The 20950-nt window shown below is 41.6% G+C and overlaps 1 long non-coding RNA gene across 1 annotated transcript; it reads left to right on the forward strand.

Annotated features, from left to right (window-relative positions):
- Positions 1-1784: 1784 nt before the first annotated feature.
- Positions 1785-8255, forward strand: LOC308237519. Its single transcript, XR_013959433.1, has 3 exons — positions 1785-1960; positions 2039-2332; positions 7276-8255. It is a non-coding gene; the product is annotated as an uncharacterized lncRNA (long non-coding RNA).
- The last annotated feature ends 12695 nt before the right edge of the window (positions 8256-20950 follow it).

Here is a 20950-nt window from a genome sequence, read left to right on the forward strand (position 1 = left end):
CCATTTCACAACTGACCCCATTGTTCTTATCAAGTTTTTAGGGCTGGAAGCGCCCAGACCCCACTGCCCTCCCATTGTACAGACAGGAAACCCAGAACCAAGGGTAAGTTACTCCTGCAAGGTCACACGGCTAGCGATGAATGTGGGGACTCTGGGATGGGGTTAGGATATTATTTTTAGGAATTTTAAGAAATTCAGAATCGAGTGTCACAGAGGCTGTAAAGGAAGATATATAGTGAGCCAGCTGCTGCCCCAGATGGTTTGCTGAAGGGGTGGCAGATCCCCCCACATTAGCCAAGTTAACAGCTGGTAACAGTTGGAGGCAACTGTCAGTTCTTAGGATTTTGAGCTTGCAAAAATCTTGCACTATTAGGGAATGGTCTCTCCTCCTGGTCCCATCCATCACTCACTGGAAGGTGACTGGGCCCACCAGCTGTCACATACAGACTTATTCCTAGCCAGAGCAAAAAACTGGAGTTGCAGGGAGATAAAACGAATGTCAACCAACGACAAACCTGTCTTTGGAAGGAAGTCCTCAGGGGAGGTTGGCCTTGTCTTCTTTAAGAAGAGATAGGAAAGAGAGGAAAGCGTGGCAAGATAAGATAAAAAGTCTTAAATACACGCCTCCAGGGGAAAACATGACAGTAAAAAAATTGATAATCAAATATATCTGAAAGGATAAAGAAGGGACATTGTCTCCCAGGAGGGGAACCAAGTCTTGGGGTTTTCACTGGGTAATCTTTTGTTCATTTAGGCTTTGGAATTATGTGAATTTTTAATCTATTTTTTAAAGAAACATTAGATTTTAAAAATGAAAATAAGGGGATTTTCCTTAAAATTATAGCGGTTGTTTAATAAGTATCTGAGCAGCTCAGTAGCACTGGGGCCTTTTGTGGGGATCCCAGCTACTTGGCCAGGCTGTGCCTCCCCAAGCTTGGGTAGGAGCAGCTGCCCCGGACTCTGCCATCGCTTTCCAACAGAAGGCCAACACACATCCCTCATTCTTTTCTAATGTTTCCTGCTGTAACTACTAGATACCTCCCTGAAACTAAATATTTCCTTTTTTGGAGAAGGATTAAGTATAGGCAGAGACCTATTTTAACAGCTATCATCATGCTGTCTAGTTCAATATAACAAAGGTCCTGTCTTGGCCAACGGCCCATAGGAGCAGGGTTTTGTCATATATTTGTATATATGAAGGCCATAGTAAGGATTTTATACACACACACACATGCATGTATCATAAGTAGGTATATATATGCTATTTTTCTTTAAAAAGTACACGCATGTATATACTTCTTAAGAAAAAAAAATTAGAAACACAGCATTATAAGAACTCAGATCTATAGAGGATGGTGTCAAATAGGATGTGAAGTAATCAATGTAGCACGTTAGGATGTAGCAACAAAGATGAGTGTGCAGCATTGAAAAACACGCACTCAAGTGACAGTAGAGCACAGCCATTTAAAGATGGACTCTGGAGCCAGGCAACTTATAAATCCAGCTTCTCCACCTAAGTGACAATGCAGCTTTTATTGGGATGCTCAAAATCCTAATGTAGTCTCAGGTTCAGACGTAACAACACTGCATTCTAATCAGGGCTCATGAGAGAACCCCTGTGACTTGCACTGGCCAGGCTCCATCTAGAACAGTAGGTTTTGTTCTGGGAACCTGGTAAGAGGGTCATTGGCAAACTGGAGTCTGTCCAAAGGAAGGCAACCATAGGAAAGAGCCATCTCGCACGCGTCAGTCAGGATATTTTTAGTTGGGGGTAACAAAACACTAGAATCAAACTGGGCTAAGCAAGAAAGAGTACTTATCGACTCATGTAATTGAAACCACATAATTCTGAAGAATTGCTTTCACACAAGGCTTTTCCGGGGGTTTACATCAGGCAACCAGAAGTCAGGTTTTCTCTCCATCTCTCCACCAGCTTTTTGGATATTGGCACCATTTTCAGGTAGGCTCTTCTTTTTGTGAAGGGAGATGTCAACAATTCCCAAGGTTCCATGCATCCTCAATCCATCCCATACCTTAGATCCAAAGAGCTGAAGACCTGAAATTTACTCTGATGAGATGGGCTTACATCAAGTACCCACCCCTGATGCCATCCCAGTGGCCAGGAGAATGGAATGGACTTCACCATAGGAGCAGGGGTGGAGTCAGCTTCTCCAGAACCATATGGAGTTCCAGTCGGAAATTAGGACTCTTGAGAGAAGAGAACAAATGGATGCTGCAGAGGTGTAACGAAGGGGCATACTTCATCATACGAGGAACATCAAAAGAAATAGGTGTGCTTAGCTTGAAGAAGAGCAGACATAAAAAGAACAAGGTAATTAGTTGTCTCTGAAGATTTGAAAGTCCTTGTAATTAGCACTTTGAGTTGGAGGGGGGCCCTTCACATCTCCTGTCTGTAGGCAGTTGGTCAGAAGCACAGGTAAGAACCTGGGCTGTGGTTGTGTTTGGATGGGGAATGGCATTCTTCTGGGACCGAACTCTTAACCTGTGGGATCTGATGCTACCTCCAGGTAAATAGTGTCAGGACTGAGCTGAATTCTTAAATGCCCTGTTAGTGTCTGGGAATTGTTTGTTTGTGTGGGGGAATACGCCCCTCCACCCCAACACATTGGAATTGGGTCTAGGAACCCAGTTTAGTTACTCATAGAAACAAATTTATCCAGGGGAAAAGGTCATTGCAAAGAAATAACATGCCTATTGGATTTTCAGAGAAGTCTTTAAGTTCTTCAGTGCTTAGGTATGTGAAGTGCAGAACAGCCTTTCCCCCCCTTTGTTATGGATTTGTTTTTGATGAGTCGGATAGCAATGACACATTTCTTAGGCTTGTTTGGAAATGTGTACTGAAACCTTGTGAACTCTGCAGTTCCTATGGTCACACATTTTTTCTTAATGATTGTTAAATGATGTGTTTTTTTCCTAAAATTCATAAGGGAGTATGACCTCCTTTAAACAGCAAGTCTCAATGTTCAAGAAATTTCCTTTTTTTTTTTACACTAAGCTAGATATTCCATTTCCCAAGTTCCCTTTCAATTTAGCAAATCTTCATATGCTCAGCCTCTATACTAAGGCCTGTGAGGGATTCATAAAGAGGACACAGTGGGTTGGGTAATTTTTACATTATTAGTTCTTCAGAGGGGCCACCCTTCCCGGTGTCTACCCTCATTATCCTCTTATGGTTCCCTCGTTATTTCTTCTCACAGCCTATGATTCTTTCATTTATCTACTTGTGTATCAGGTGTCATGCCAAAAGGATATAAGTTCTAGAGGGTAGAGACTTTTCTGTCTTCCTCATTGTTGTGTTCCCAGCAATTTATAACAAGGTGCTTGACAGAGGAGACTGAATAAGTGTCGGTTGATTGACTGAATGAATAAGGCTATCTCCAGAACCTAGCGGTGCCTACAAGACACTACAAGGTGCTCTGTGGCTCTTTCTTCATAATGAATGAACAGGCCTGAAGAGTTAAGGAAGGAAGCAGGGTTTGATCTGGTCCCACAGGGGAACATTCAATATTTTGTCTGTTCAGAAGAGACGTTATTTTAGGACATGATCCTTAACACCAAGTGGGGGCTACCGTAATGGGAAGTGTTTCGGAGGAAAGTCCCGTGGCTGGAGCTGAGCCAATCATTGTTCTCCACTCCCCTGGGCACATTGATCAGTCCCTGCAGAGGCACAAAGCCCAGGCAGGTCAATCTCTGTCCTTTAACTAATATCTATCAAGCTTGAGCTAGAAGAGAGATATTCCTTTTTCCTTTGGTCAGAGAGCTGGAAGAATGTGTGCCCAAGGCAGTGATGTCTTCCACTCCAGTGGAGGAAGCTGGTCTGGGAGGATGACACCAAAGGCAGAGATTCAAAGGCAGGAGATGGCCAGAGAGCCCCAATGACCGGGCTCCAGCTGACACATCCTTTTCAAGGCTTAACTGTTCAGCTTCAAACCTGTGAGCCAACCCAGTCTTCTCTCATAAATAATCCCCCTCAAAAACAAAACACTTGAGCAGCTAGGTTGAGTCTGAGACTCTCAGCTAATACAAATGTGAGTGGGTAGACAGGAATAGGGAGGGGCTGTGGACAAAAGCACAGGAGTAGATTAAATAGGATTTTTAGGAAAGCTTGTAACCGAACACTTACATGATAGATAGTGATGACCTTCAACCAATGTATATTACCGCTCTCTCTAGTATGGTCTGCATTTGCAGTTAGTTTTAGCTTTAAAATAGGAAATGCAATGTGATAACATGAGGAAATACTTAAAATATAAAGCTAAGTGGTAAGAGATGGATATGAATAAATATACAGCAAGAGGACAACTATAAAGCCCAACGATGTGGTGAAATTGCACAAACTTTAGAGTCACACACTTTGATTTGAATTCAATTTCAATTCCTAGGACTGTGACCTTGCACACATTGCCTTGCATACATTGCTTAACACTTTGAGCTTTTGGTTTTCTCATCTGTAAAACAGGGGTAATATTACTCAGGGTTGCTGACAGATTAAATAACAAAAAGTATGTAAACTCCTTAGCACAGTGCCTGGAACTTAATAAATGTTACTTTCCCCCCTTTATGTTAAAAATAAAACCACTGCATTAAAATTTTAAAAATACTAGAAGAAACACATCTAACTAAATGTTAATAGTACTTGTGTTTGAATTCATTGATTTATTCAATGAATATCTATAGAATGCTGACAATGGACAGGGACTAGGCATACAACAACCAACAAAATGAAAAAAGTTCTTGACTTCATGATGCTCAAATTCCTTTGGATAAAGACAATATGCAATAAATATATTAACTGGTGGGTCACATGGCCTGAAGTGCTATAGATGGGGAGTGCCTGGTGTTTGTGTGTGTGGAGGTGGTTGTGCAAGAACTTTGAATCCAGTGTCCTAAAGCCTCACTGAGAAAGTGATATCCAAGCAAAGACTGGAAGGTGAAGAAGGGTGGGAGAACTATGGATGATTTTTTTCTTTTTCCTCATATCTACTTTTCTGATTTTTTAAATGAGTATTTGGAAATTGATTTTTAAAATTAAAAAAATTTTAAATGGAAACTAAAATCGGAGTCTTTCTAAAAGCATTTATTATTATAACTAACTTACCTGTGGTGTTTGGTTTTAAAATGTTCTTTCTTATTATTTATCCTCAAAACACCATAACGCTATTAAAGGGCAAGTAATATTTTTATCCCTGTTTTTCAAATTGAAAATGAACTTCTGAAAGGTCATACAATGAATAAATGTTAGAATGGATTCCTGAAATTCAGATTTTCATGCTCCAGATCCCACATTCTTCGTTAAGTTTGGATTTCTTACAGTCCACATACATAGCATCATCTATCTTTTCTTGAAGTTTATCTGTTCATCTACACCTTCACAGGCACTGTTGAATAACTTCTAACAAGTCAACAGTTATTCATTATGGTTACTCAAGTGGGAGCTGCAGCAATTGAATAGTCCTTACACATATGAGAGTGTATGGAAATTGAGTGGGGTTATATTATTGAATAATATGGGTGTTATTTAGTATGATGCTTTTTAAATGTTACACTTACCCTAATCTTTTTTTGTTTTGCTAAATTATTTTGTCTAAGATGGTAATTAATGACATACTGCTAATGTCAGACCAAGGTTATGTTCTGGAGTAATCTGTGTGTAGCCATTGTGTTCACTGACACTTTTACCAAAAATGAGAGTTAGAAAAGGTGACTTGAGCTTGTTAGGAGTGGGGGTGTGTCGAATAGTCCATTCTTCTGAGAGCCTTATCCCCAGTTGATAGTTCTCATCCTGACTTCCTTTACAAACTTTCTGCACACCCTTGTGACAGTTTTAGCTCAAACCCAGCGTTTTTATTGCAGTTCAGAATCAAAACATACAATTAAACTAAGCACAGTAGTGATGTTCTAACTAAAATGAGTAGTTATAATAAAATATAGTTATTAAAAATGTTGGCTTAGAGATTGATATAATTAACCTTACAATCTTTCAACAAAAAACATGCTTTTTCTGTTTCTTAGAAAACTAAAAAATGTGTCTGAGTTTTAGAAGCAGTGGGTTAAAATAAAGCAGAAATGGCTTCTTGTTCCTATAATTCAAAAAAGAAATGAAAAAAAGAGAGTGAAGGAGAGAAAATTACTTAGCTGAGAACCAAATCATTTCTCTCAAAAAGAGTACCTTGATATTCTAATATGTAGAGAGATGTGGATATGGCTGTAAGTTAAATGAGATAAAATGTGTAAAAACACTTAAAATAGTACAAAGCAGGCATCCAATGATCTGTTTGTTGCATCTTCATCTGTACATTTGCACAAAAGGCAGAAAATTCATAAATGATGTCACTCATCATTTCTGCCTTCTACAAATTCTTTTATCACTATTTCCACAATTATATTAGCTCATTGACTTTGGTGTTAAATTCAATGAAATGCTTTTAAATTGAGCATCCAATATACTCCTGGCATCGTATATATTTTTGAAGGCTTACATTAATGAGCACCCCTTTAAATTTTGCTTTTCCTCCCAAACATCAGAGAAGAGTCAGCGCTGGGGTGGAGGCTTTCCCAGGTCAGGGTTGATTCATAAAAGGCATGGTGTATTTAAACTTGTGTCATAATCACAACTTGTACAAAAGTATTCAAATATTTTTTAAAAAGCAAACTAGAAATCCACACAAGAAACCTATATGTACATGTTGACCAATGTCACTCCAATAAAATTTAATTAATAAAAAAAAGGCAAACTAGCCCTAGCAGGTTTGGCTCAGTGGATAGAGTGTCAGCCTGCTGACGGAAGGGTCCAAGGTTTGATTCCGGTCAAGGGCACGTACCTCGGTTGCAGGCTCCTCCCTGGCCTGGGCCCTGAGCAGGGTGTGTGCGGGAGGCAACCAAATCGATGTGCTTCTCTCACAACCATATTTCTCTCTGTCTTTCCCTCTCTCTTCCACTCTCTTTAAAAATCAATGGAAAAATATCCTGGGGTGAGGATTAAAAATAATAATAAGAAGAAGAAAAAGCAAACTAGATAGTTTGAAGGGACAAGAAAAACTGCTTTGATCCATAATGATTTTACTGCTTGCAGGTCCTGCCTTGCGTTGGTCTGTACATTTATTAGCTGTAGCTCACAAAGTATTTTGTGAACAGGAAATGCTTTCGTGAGCAGAAAACTCCAAGCAGAGATGATTAATATAGCTACATCTCCCCCTGCTCATTCTATTTCACAGAATGTCCCTGAGCTGTAATTCTTGCTTCTGTGCTCTTCAGACTTCATCGCTGGCAAGAATGAACCCTTCACTGCTGGGGAAGAGAACCCGAGAACCAGAGTGGATGTAGTGCTACTCAGGGGGCAGTTTCTAAGCTCCCCATTGCCACAGGACTTAGTAAGTACCCGGCTGAAGATGGATGACCAGGAATGCTGGCAGAAAGCACAAATTAATATTTTTTCCCTACCTCTCCCTGGGAGAAATGTGGAAAACAAAACTATTCTATCGTTTATTTTAGAGTTCATTAATTTTAGAGGACTCCACTCTTCAACTCGAGGGTGGGAGTGAGGGTGCCTGGGAAGGAAGTATAGTGGGAAAGGTTATTTATAACCAAGACAGGCTGCTATTCTTCATCCCCCAACTGCCCACCAGAAAAACTAAAAACTTGAGTCAAGGGGTTTTGAAACAGACTGATCCTCCATTAGTTCTTGGGATGAGGGACTGGTCTAGGCTGTTTAGAAGATCTACTGAGAGAAAATCTATGGAGACAATTTCAAATACAGCAGTAATTCAGGACTACGCGTGTCAGATGACTTTAAAACTTTTCTTTGAGTGGCAAAATATACCTGACATAAAATGTACTGTTTTAACCAATTTTAGGTGTACAAGTCAGTGGTATTACTACATTAATTACAGTCATGAATAAATTCATTCATTGATTCAACAAATCTTAATTGAATGCATACTATGGGGCAGGCAGCATGTCTGTGAGCACAACAGAGATCCTGGCTTTATGGGAGTTTTCTTCAAAAGAGCAGAGAGAGGCAGAAAACAGACAGCAAACACAATAAACAAATAGACTATGTGGCATATTAGACCATGATCAGGGCTGGGTTAAGGCTCCTGTGTTTTTCCAATAGCTCAGAGACCTTTGCTCATTTGCCTCTTCCCCATTAAACCTGCCTTCTATGAATGCTTGTAATTTTGGAGAGTCCACTGGTTACCTGATTGGGTAACTAATAAAGGAGATGTGTTCATTCGAACTGTTGTATTCATTTACTTAATACAACAAACTCTGATGGCAACTGGGCTGTCGATAAAGGAGAGCAAAGGTCTCTGCTACACATAAATAGTGTGCATTCCCCAACAAAACACTTCTACTTTGAGAATATGTGTCAAGGCACAGAATTCAAACAGAAATACATACTTTCTTCAGTAATGTGATGCTTTTTTTTTTTTTAAAGAGAGGGGTTTGTATAGAAATATTTGCATTTCAAAGAGCCTTTCTCTCAAAAACCTAAAGTGGCCAAGGAGGGAAGGGGTGAGGAATAAAGTGATTTATTGTGCTTGGTGAAATGACAATGGAAATGGGGCCCTGAAATGGTTTCTTTTTTCAAGTGCAAGAATGTCATCAGATGCTCCCTAAAAAATGTGTACCTTCTGCTTAAGCTCTTTCAGGTGGCAAGGGGCACTTACATACTGTAACAGAAGTTTACTTGAAGAGTATATGGGGGAGGAAAGTAGCAAGTACATGATTGTGAAACTGGACCACATCTTGACCATGATTAAAATTAGCATACCCATGTGGGGCAAAGGGACACCTGGGCCTTCAAGTACAATACTCCAAAAGGATGCAATATTACTAATGCAGTATTCCAGCCAGAAATGCCTAACCTGGGGAAATGTCAGGTAAAATCAAATTGAGGGGCATGCTATGAAATAACCGAGCTGATTTCTTAAAAAATGGCAGTGAATGGGAGGATCCAAGATGGCGGCGTAGGTAAACACCTAAACTGCTGCCTCGCACAACAATTTCAAAACTACAACTAAAAGACAGAACGTCTATCACCCAAAACCACGGGAAAGCTGGCTGAGTGGAAGTTCTACAACTAGAAGGAAAGAGCAAACAGCATTGAGGGGTGCACAAGCGCTGAAAAGCTGAGGTACGGAGACACGCGAATTGGGCTGGCGACGGGCATCTGGGAGCACTGCTGTTTTCAACCCGAAGGGAGATAAGCTCCTGATTACTCCGAACTCCAGTTTCTGGGGAGACTCGGGGGACCCAAACTCCTACGGGGAGAAGCTGGACTGTCTGCCGTGGGGTCGGAAAGTGAGGGAGGCTTGCTTGCAGGGCTGCGCGCAGGAATAATTGTTTATTGTGCTGGGGCGCAGGACGCGGGGACAAGGTCGGAGACGCAGAGCCAGCTTACTGGCAGCCATTGCTGTTTGCCACACCCTAGCCTGGTCACACCCTGAGACCCCGCCCTGCACAATCTACGAACCCACCCAAGCTCCAAGCAGTGGCTTTAGCATATGAATGGCCTGCCCTATCACAGCTTAACCTAGCAAACTTGCAGCCCAGGTCAGACAGCTCCAAAACCTCCAAACCCCAAGCAAAGAGGAGAAAACTGTAGTTCTCGCTGTAGCTCCTGCTGGGGGGCCTCAGACAGTAGCTGACCTGCACCCCATTGGAGATCCAGAAGCCAGTGTACCTAGTGGTCAGTGTGAGACACCAGATTTCAACTCCTCACATCCATAAGTGACACATTAAGAGGCAGACTCAGTGAGCACCAAAGCCCCACTGAACAAGTCCTACACCATAAGCGTGTCTCCAGCGCAGCAGCTCTTCCATTATAGACACAGCGGGTCCTCACAGCCAATTGGCCTGGAGGTCAATTCCTCCCAGTGTACCAACAGCAATCAAGGCTTAACTACACCAAGACTTTGCACTCAGCCCACAAAGGGGTGTACCAAAGGCGTCCACCTCAGGTGACTGGGGAGGCTGAGCTACTGGCCCCTATAGGTCACCTACCACACAAAGCCACTCCATCAACACAAGGAAGCAGCAAAATGCGGAGACAAAGAAACATGTCACGAATGACAGAAATGGAGGAAAGCAAACTAATGGACGACATAGAGTTCAGAACCACATTTATAAGGTTACTCAAGAATCTTCTAAAAACCGCTGAGGAACTTAGTGAGACCTTTAAGGATCTTAATGAGAATGCCAAAAAAATGGAAAAGGACCAGTCAGAAATTAAGCATACACTGTCTGAAATAAAGAATATACAGAAACTCAACTGTAGATCAAAGGACCCCAAGAATCAAACCAAAGATTTGAAACATGAGGAAACAAAAAACACCCAACCAGAAAAACAAAAAGAAAAAAGAATCCAAAAATATGAAGATAGTGTAAGGAGCCTCTGGGACAACTTTAAGCGTACCAACATCCGAATTTTTGGGGTGCCAGAAGAAGAGAGAGAGCAAAATATTGAAAACCTATTAGAAGAAATAATGACAGAAAACTTTCCCTACCTGGTGAAAGAAATAGACTTACAAGTTCAGGAAGCACACAGAACCCCATACAAGAGGAATCCAAAGAGGACCACACCAAGACACATCATAATTAAAATGCCAAGGGCAAAAGACAAAGAGAGAATCTTGAAAGCAGCAAGAGAAAAACGGTTAGTTACCTACAAGGGAGCACCCATACGACTGTCAGCTGATTTCTCAACAGAAACTATGCAGGCCAGAAGGGAGTGGCAAGAAATATTCAAAGTGATGAACAGCAAGAACCTACAACCAAGATTACTCTACCCAGCAAAGCTATCATTCAGAGTTGAAGGTCAGATAAAGAGCTTCACAGACAAGAAAAAGCTAAAGGAGTTCATCACCACCAAACCAGGATTACATGAAATGCTGAAGGGTGTTCTTTAAGAAGAGAAAGAAGAAGAAAAAGGTAAAGATAAAAATTATGAACAACAAAATGACATCAAATACATACCTACCAACAAGTGAATCTAAAAATCAAGTGAATAAAAAAATCTGAAGAACAGAATGGACTGGTGAATATAATAGAATCAGGGACATAGAAAGGGAGTGGACTGACAATTCTCTGAGGGGTGCGGGAAGAGATTGGACAAAAAGCTTACACCTATGGATGAAGACAGTGGCGGGGGCTAAGGGCATGGGGTGGGGTGGGGAATCAGGTGGAGGGGAGCTATGGGGGGAAAAAAGAGGAACACCTGTAATAATCTGAACAATAAAGATTTATTAAAAAAATAAAAAAAAAATGGCAGTGAAAGACAAAGAACGGTGGAGGAACTGTTACAGATCAAAGGAGACTAAAGCATAGGCTGGCCAACTGTCCCCATTTGCCAAGGACTGAGTGGTTTTCCAGGACACAGAACTTTCAGTGTGAGAACTGCAAAAGTCCAGGTAAACAGAAATGAGTTGTTCCTTATGTCGCTCATAAGGAGACCTAATAATTAAATGCAGTATGTGAAATGCCTGATCCTAGACAGTGGGGGAGGGACAATCCACAGAATTTGAACATGGGCTAAAAATTGTATTTAGGACCATTTTAACTATTTTTAGGTGTCTAGTTCAGTGTCCTTAGGTACATTCACAATGTTGTGCAACCATCATCATTATTCATTTCCAGAATGTTTTCACCTTTCCAAACAGAAACTCTATGCCCATCAAACAAAGCTGCCTATTTCCCTTCCCCAGACTCTGAGAACCACCATTCTACTTTCTGTCTCTGTGAATTTGACTATTCTAGGTACCTCATATAATGGAATCATACAGTATTTTTCCTGTTATGATGGGTGTGTTTCATTTAACATGTCCTCAAGGTTCATCCATGTTATAACATAAATTAGAATTTCATTCCTTTTCCAGGCTGAATAATATTCCACAGTATGCATATACCACATTTTATTTGCCCATTCACCTACTGATGAATATTTGGGTTGTTTCTACCTTTTAACTATATAAATAATGCTGCTATGAACATTGATGTAGAAACTTAGACTTTTAGATTAAAGTATTACATCAATGTAAAATTTCCTGAATTTGATATCTGTATTGTAGTTGCATGAGAAAATATCCTATTTATGACAATATACACTGAAATATTAGGAGGTAATGCTTCAGAAACAAATGAGAGGCAAAGGAAATGTGGCAAAATATTAAAGATGGGTGAATCTGGGTAAAGAGTATTTGGGTTCTCTAAAAGATTCTTGCAATTTTTCCATAACTTAAGAATTTTAAGAAATACATGGGAAATTAAGAAAGAGAGCAAATGCACTTGGGACAACCAGGCCTTGTGGAGAAAAAAATGTGTGAGTAGCGGGACCTCAGAGCTGAAATGCAATGAGGTGAGTGGAAGGGACTCAGGATTTGTCACGGCTTCTTTGGTGCCTGGTCCCTCTGAGCAGAAGCTGCCACTGCACCCTCTTCCAGAGCTCTGCTGCTCGGGTTTCTCAACTAATCTCTGCTTCTTCTTCAGCTGCGCTGTTCCTCCCAACCAATTTCTACATCCCGTCCTCTCTTCCTCTTGCCTTCAGCTAGCTCATCGTTTCTGCTTCCTCATGGCTTTCGCTTCCTCTTCCGTGTGTGTGTGTGTGTGTGTGTGTGTGTGTGTGTGTGCGTGTGCGTGCGTTGGCCGCTGCTGTCATCTTCTGGTCCCGGCAGCTGCGGTGGGGTCATGTGGCACAGAGCATGACAGTCTTTGCCTAGAAAGAGCTGCAGCCGTACCATGTGAGCACGCTGCTTAGCCAGTCCAGTTCAAAGACGATGCCTGGAATGCTTGGTGCGGTTTAGGGAGCTGGTATGGGGGGTGGGGGGTGAGGGGGGGGCAGTAGAGAGGAAAAGCAAACCAAATCTCACCCCAGGCCTTATGATTCATAACTGATTCATCTTGAAAATATGTGAGAGAAATAGAAACTATGTGTAAAAGTTCAAGAGAATTGGAGGAGACAAGATGTCATTGTACTATTTGGAGAAAATTAAGACTATCAGGAAGCCAATCTTCCTTCCTTCCTTCCTTCCTTCCTTCCTTCCTTCCTTCCTTCCTTCCTTCCTTCCTTCCTTCCTTCCTTCCTCACAAATTCATTATGTGAAAGCCATCATAGTTGATGCTGTGGGGAATCTAAATTGTGTAAGATGTGGTCCTCACCACAAGAAGCTGACAGGACAACGTGCTCTGAACTGAAGTTTGCAACCTGTTAGTGTACATCTGACCTTCATTTAAAAAATTAAAAGGGGAAATTATTATATTTCATCGCATTTAGTAATGATAAGTGTTGTTTAGTGAATTTTTATGTGTATGTGTATGTGTACGTGTACACAGGAGTGCTTTATAAAATGTATTTCTACTGTGGGTTATAGAAAAACTGCCTGCAAGCCATTGATCTAATAGAAGTTAAACCTACAGCTTTGGTGATTACCTACCATGTATTTTTAAAATTCATCTCTCCAGCCTAGATCTTGCTCCTGAGCTTTGAACATGGCTCTCTCACGACCAGCTGGAAGTATCAAACTTAACATATCCAAAATTGTCCATATCATCTTCCTCCCCAAGATGTGCCCTTTTCCTATATTGTTTGTTGGTTAGTAATATCAATATTCAACCTGGTAAGTCAAGCCAGCAGCCTGGGAGTTTTCTAAGGTGTCTCCTCCTTCTCACTCTTTGCATTCAGCCGGCCAGCATGCCCCTTCTCTCCATCCTCCCTGACGCTCCTTGGTGTAGGCCCTGTGTAATTTCTCACCAAGTTTCTTGCCCTACCTTCCTACCCAGTGTCCCTGTCCCCAGTCTGGTTTCCCGACTCCTTCCCAAGTGATTGTCCAAAATGCTGATATGATATTTCTGTTCCTGGTTGAAAACCCTTCGATGGTTCCCCACTGCTTTCAGATTAATGTCCAATCATAGGAGTTAGAGTCTTTCTTAACCCATCCCTGCTGCTTCTTCAGCCTCACCTCAGGCTCTAGAGGCACCAACTAGCTGTGGTTCCCAACAGCTCAGGTGCTCTCATATTTCACTGACTTTTACTCCTGCCTCAAATAACTCTTTTTGCTTCTCCACCTGTGTCTAAATCCTACCACTTTTCTGGACACAGGTCCAGTGTCACCAGGTCTTGGGACCCTTTCTGACTGCCCTCCAAGGCTTCCCTGTCGTCCTGGGCACACAGCTGTCCCAGCACAGACCAAGCTGTACAGTCACTGCTGTTTGGGTTGGCTTGGTGGTGAGCCTGCGAACAGCAAGTTCTCTGTTTTGCTCATCTCTTTAAAACAAGCAGACTAGCCTGAAGCCTGCTGTGTACGGCACCAGCCAAACACCCGTTAAAAGAATGAATAAAGCTGAAATCTTCTATGGGACACTCCTGATTGTAATACTAATGCAGCGATAATGTTACATCATTTTTGCAAATGCAGTCATTTTTCAAGTCATTAGAACTAGAGGTTTACTGATTGGACAGATGTACTTTGTCTAATTCGGATTCAATTAGTCCCTTTCCCACCGCCCCTTCTCTGTCTGGTTCCTATAACTCGAGAACAAGAACATTGCCATCTGCTTGTGGAAATATCCAGGAATTCTCCCACCAACAGATCTGTTGTTGTGTGTGTGTGTTTAACAAAAAAGAAAGAAGGAAGAAAGGAAGGGAGGGAGGGAACCGGCTAGAAAAGGAGGCAAGAAGGCAATGTGGATCATGTTTGCTTGACTTTAGGCCTCTGTTTTTCTTACTGTCCATCTGTGTTGTTTTTCAGGCCTTAAGGGGGAAGGCCAGGTCCTTTTGTTGCTTACCTTGGATGTGAACCTGCTTGGAAGCAGGGGACCTGGCCCAGAGTGACTCAAGAAAACTTCCAGTCCACTCTATATAGCAAGGGCCCAAAGCCACCATATGAATTCATTTGCCTCCATAGAACCATTTCATTTTCTTTCTATTCCAGGCACTGGGGATATAGTGACAAAGAAGATGTGGCCCCTGTCTGGAGGAGGAAAGGAAAAGGGTTTTGTTGTTGTTCCTATACATATTCTTTTGTTGCTCTGGACTTTTTTTTTGGGGGGGGGGGGTGACATAAGTGAGATTTAACCATTTCTAAGTTATTAATCAATTTTGTCTCAAAGGGTTTTACCTCCATGTGACTAGGCAGAGCTATTCTTCTTCTTTTTTTTTTCAATCCTCACCCAAGGATATTGTTTAGAGACAGGAAGGGAGGGAGGGAGGAAGGGAGAGTGGAGAGAGAGAGAGAGAGAGAGAGAGAGAGAGAGAGAGAGAGAGAGATCGGCTGCCTTCCACACACAGTCCAACCGGGGATTGAACCCAAAACACAGGTATGCACCCTGATGGGGAATCAAACCCACCACTTTTTGGTGTATAGGACAACGCCCCAACCAACGGAACCATACCAGCCAGGGCTCAGTAGAGCTATTCTTAATGCAAAGATTTGGAGCCCAGAAATGGGAGGTCCAAAAGCCAACATATTACTTATCCAAAATAGACAGATTCTAGAGGCAAAATTGTTCTCTGAGGTTTACTTTTTTACATGTGACACTAGTGGGATGTTACTGCCTTCGCATGTGAGGATGCGCTGAGCTATGAACTATGTGAAGTACCCAGCAGAGAGGTGGAACACCCACTGCATGGAATTCCCCTTCCTCGTGCATCAGAAAACAGAGGGGACACAGGACTGAACCAGGAAGAGGGAGGCACAGCTCAGCGTTCCCACCACCCATGTGAGGCTGTGGTGTGTGACACAGTAAAGGAACAACAAAGGGACTTTCCCGCCCCCCCCCCCCCCCACACACACACAAGGGGAGTAAATGGCTGAGTTACAAGCTTGCAAATAAATGCTGAAGCATTCTTTAAAGGGTTGCTTTGGTGAGACATAATGTGCTTTTGTCATCTTTGAGGAGAGGTGGAAGTCAGGGAACTGTAACAGGTTTTACCAACTAATTAGACACTCGATGTTAATAGAAAAATGATTGGATCCTTTGGGTTTTGCTGTACTTATCTAGGTCATTTCCAGCTTTTTCTCACAGCAAGTCAATTCTCCAGCACTGCTACAATTAGCAACATCTGGAATAAACATGATTTCTCAAAAGGTCACTGTGTGCATCTTTAGAGCAAGGCTACAAAAATTCACTTAGAATCAGAACAAATTATGTTTTTAAGGCATCTATAGCAAAATTGGCAGGGGGATTCACTTGAAATTCTGTTGTGGTCATTTTTTGCGTCATTAAAAATCTGACATCTTCTCAACAATATCTCGGAGGTGTTTTCAGAAAGTGTGAGATTCCCATGCCTCCACACAAGAGCCACTACTTCCTGGATTCTATGGCAACAACTAGTTACTCCCTGACAACTGAGTATTGTGAGGTCCTCCTGGCGGGCCCATTCCCAGATTCTGTCCTGACCTCTAAGTTTCTGAGATACATCCCAAGGGCAAAGGAGTTTCTTCCTGGAACTGTTACTCAAGCCATGGGGGGAATATGCCTGTAGACCCCTTTATCTTTTCCCAAGGCTTTGCCTGACTCTTGTACTGGTGGCAGAACTCTCCTTTATTCCCAGGTTCAATCACCACACTTGTCACTGACACCGTGCCACCCCCTTGGAAGAAGTCATGTCCCCATCACATAATTCTTCCATGTGACACATTCAACAGTTGCTCTGGTCTGACCCTTTCCTACCTATTCAACCTCAGTCTCTTTTTTCATCTTTTATTTGCTCTCTGCCTCTATCAGGACAGTTTCTTTTTATTGTCTCACAAATACTGTGGCCATACCTGGTTTTGCTGGTGCTATACCTACTAAGCCGTTTCTTCTTCTTGTCACCTGTCCAAATCCTTCCAGCCTTGCAAGGCCCAAATAGAATATTTTTTGTTTGTTTGTTTGAAATATGTTTTTATTGATTTTTATAGGGGAAGGGAGAGGGATAGAGAGGAAGAAATATTGATGAGAAACACCAATCGGCTGCCTCCTGCATGCCCCCTACTGGGGGGATGGAGCCCCACAACCTGGGCATGTGCCCTGACTGGGAATCAAACTGGTGACCTCTTGGTTCATGGGTTGACACTCAACCATTGAGCCACACTGGCCAGGCATTTTTTTAAAAAATGTATTCTAATACTCTCTAGTCCCCAAACTCCTTTACTATTAATAGTTGGCATTGATTCATCGCCCATTTATTAATCCATTCTTGCAACAAATATTTCCTAGGAACCCACTCTGAGTTATCACCATTCTAGAATTCAGAATACCATGGTGAGTAAGACAAAGTCTTTGCCCTCTAGGAGCTTTTATTCTGGTGTGGAAGGCAGACATTAAGCAAGTAAACAAACTAGCAAGTAGTATAGCTTCAGATGGAGACACGTGCTATGAAGGGGAAAAAAAGGGCAAGGTAAGGGCTGCAGATGACGATGGGAGTGCAGTCTGTTTTCTACAGCGTGATCAGGGGAGGCCTTTTTGAAGATGAGACATGTGATATCTGAGCAGAGACTTATGAAAAGAAACCAGCCATGAGCCAATCCAAGAGAAGGGTGCTCCAGGTAAAGGGAATAGAAAATGAAGTCCCAAGAGCAGGAATGTTCTAGAAAGATGAGTGGTGTTTTACTACAGCTAAAAGGCTCATGTGGGGCAGAGTGTAGTAGGAGATGAGGATGAAGAGGAAGCAGAGGTGAGAAACTGTAGGACTCTGAGGGAGAGAAGAATAAAGGTGAAATGCAAAGTCTGAGTATCTGATAGGAAAAGCGTGGGGGAGGAAGTGAGTGCAGATATGTGTAAAAGAGCTGTTAGATTTGGAAACAAGTTCATTTTTAGGCTTGTTAAGCTTGAGTTCTCTTTAGGGATGCCAGTGTACATGCTGAGTAGACAGTTTGCTATATACAAGTCTGAACCCAATGAAGGTCAGGCTAGAGATACAAAAAGCCAAGGGCCTTGGTGAGATCACCTAGGAATTGAGTGTAGAGGCCAGAGCCCTGGGCCCACCAGCTTTTAGAAGTCAGGAAGGGGGAGCCAGAAAGGAGACCCCGAACTTGTGGCTGCTGAGGTTTCCAGCATATCCAAAAATGTCCATAGTATTGTGTGATATGCTCACTGATGGCAAACTTCTTGTGACCACTCATATCTTGCCATGAGAGTGGGGGGAAAGGTCCAATGTGTTTTATCAGTGCCTACAGTCTTGGCACAGTCTTCATTTACCATGTATTTCTTACTGCTCCAAACTTTCTCACGGAGCAGAGTAAACACCACCAGGCCATTGGGGCAAATGTAGCCATTTCCTTTCTCATGGACTGGATCTATGAGTTAGTTAAGAATTCTTTTACCAGCAGTAAACTGATGCACAGAGATGGACTAATGTATGCACAGCCCAAACTGTGTCAATAGCTAGCCTTCAGTGTTCAGTCAAGTGTGGGCTGAGGACTGCCAGCATCACAGTCACCTGGAGTGCTGGCTTATTAAAAAAAATGTTAACAACTACGGGTTATCTACTAAGTGCATTACAGACAGTAACTGTTAATCCTCACAACTCCATGTAATAGGCAGTATTCCCATTCTACAGATGAGGAAACTGACCCTGAGAGAGTTCCATAGGCAGCAAAGCGGCAGGTTGGTCTGACTCCTGCATCCATGCTCTTTACAGCAGTGTTACACAGCCTGCTGAAACAGAGTCTCTGGGAATGGCACACAAGTTAGTCTGTATTTAGAAAAATCTCTGGGACATTTTTATGTATATGAAAGTTTAAGAACCCAAGGTTCATGGGAATTCGAGTTTGTTCTTTGAAGCTCAAGGACATCTTAATATTTGCTCTTCTAGATTGTTTATTTTTAACATTTCTAAGTATCAATGATTCAGTTCATTTTTTAAGAGTCTCTCTTGGGAGTAGTATTTTGTTAAACTCAGGCAAGAGTGTACTGCACAATTTGTTAATTCCAGAGAGGTGAAGCACCTGACTGTACATTGAACCAATCTGCATTGTCTAATATGGTGACAATATTAGCTAATAATTTAAAGCCTCCTGCCATAGGACATTGACAACCTACTCTCGATACCAATAATGTGTCTCTCTCCACGCCCCAACGTTCCCCCCCACCCCCATATTTATGATTGACTCCACACATTTGCCTACTCAGACCCATAAGCAATAATGTAATTAATCAATCATGTGGCCAGCAGAATAGCATGAATGACTCCAGGGTGCTGTCTGAGAGGAGATGGTGGTAATGGGGCACCTCTTAGCTCTGCAAAAGTCTTTAGAGGTATGGAATGGCCCAGGGCCCTCAGAGAAGTCATCCATGGAGTACTCCCTCTGATGGCCTGAGCGGATGGGGTGAAAGGGAAATGAAGTCACTGAGATAGATTTAAAAAAAAAAAAAAAGAAAGAAAGAAAAGGAAATGAAACTAGTTCTCAGGTGAAAAAGAAACATGTTGAATACACCAGGCCTTTAGATCACAGGAGATAACATTCAATAGACACATTTCTGTTGACAAGGAATAGTGTTTTACTGTCACAGGTCTCCACCCACCCTGACCCTGGAGCTTGCTGCATTTGCACAGTGAGACTGGTTTCACCTGTTTACAGCTGTTAAACCATTAGTCATCAGTTCAGAGGTTGCTGAAGCCAATTTCCCCAGCAGTTTATCCTAGACACATTTTTTTTTTATCCCAAACAGAAACCAACAAGGGCTACAATCTATTGTATATTGTCAAAGGGGGAAAAATAATAATTTGGAATAGAAACGAGGCCATCACACCAGGGAGAACTGAAACCTGAGTTTTTTATCTGTAAAGAAAAAAATAAAACAAATGGGATAGAAGATGGAAAAGAGGGCCATTAGGAGTAGCAGGGGGAAATTGGGATGAACTTCTAAGGCTTACATCTTGGGTTTAGGGTTGTTAGGTTAAAAACAGAAAGAGAAAGAAAAAGAAAAGAAGAGAAAAAAATATATGTAAGATGCTAAAATAAATTCAAATTTCAGATAAACAATGGATAATTTTTTAGTATAAATCTGTCCTTTGCAATAATTGAGGCATATTAACACTAAAAATTATTTGCTATTTATCTGAAATTCAAATTTAGCTCAGGGTCCTGCATTTTATCTGCCAACTGTACTTGAGTAGTGCCTTTAATCTCAGTTTGAAAAAAAAATCCTTTTAGAAAACAGATGTCTTCAGAAAACTAGGTCATGAATTCAACAGCATAAATACTTGCTAATTATGCTGTGTGAGGTGATGGGGTTATATATTTATTTAATATAAATAAACTAGCAATAGTAAGGACTGAAACAGCTATTTCAATTGAAAAACCATCCATTTTATTTATCTATTTGGTATTAGTAGGAATAAACTAAAACAGACAACACCAATTCTAAGACTTATGGACAAGAAAAGATCCATCCATTCATTTATTTTATTACTATTTTTTCTTTTGTTAATCCTCACCCAAGGATATTTTTCCATTGATTTTTAGAGAGAGGGGAAGAGAAAGGGAGAGACTAAGAGAAACATCGATGTGAGAAAGACACAAGGATTGGCTGCCTTCTGCTTGGGCCTCGATCAGGGCCAGGAATCGAGCCTGCAACCAAGGTACATGCTCTTGACTGGACTCAAACCCAGGACCCTTGAGTCCAAGAGCCGGTGCTCTATCCACTGAGCAAAACTGGATAGGGCCATTCACTCATTTATTCATTCTCTGCTTACTTTTTATCTGTACAACTACTGCTGGTAGATAAGTTTTATTAAATTGTATTTTAATGAGCAAAAATAATTACCATAGATGGGACTCCCTGATCTGGTTGCTTAAATAATTTTGCATGGTAATAATTTAAATTTAAAGAAATAATAGACCCAACCTAAGACAAAACAAAGCCCTCCAAGAAGAGCCGACACCACCTCCTTGCTATTATAGCAATCTGTCCCATTCCAATTTGTCCAGGATGGCGATAAACTAAC

The sequence above is a fragment of the Plecotus auritus genome (genome assembly GCF_963455305.1).
Source record: "Plecotus auritus genome assembly, chromosome: 12".
NCBI lineage: Eukaryota > Metazoa > Chordata > Mammalia > Chiroptera > Vespertilionidae > Plecotus > Plecotus auritus.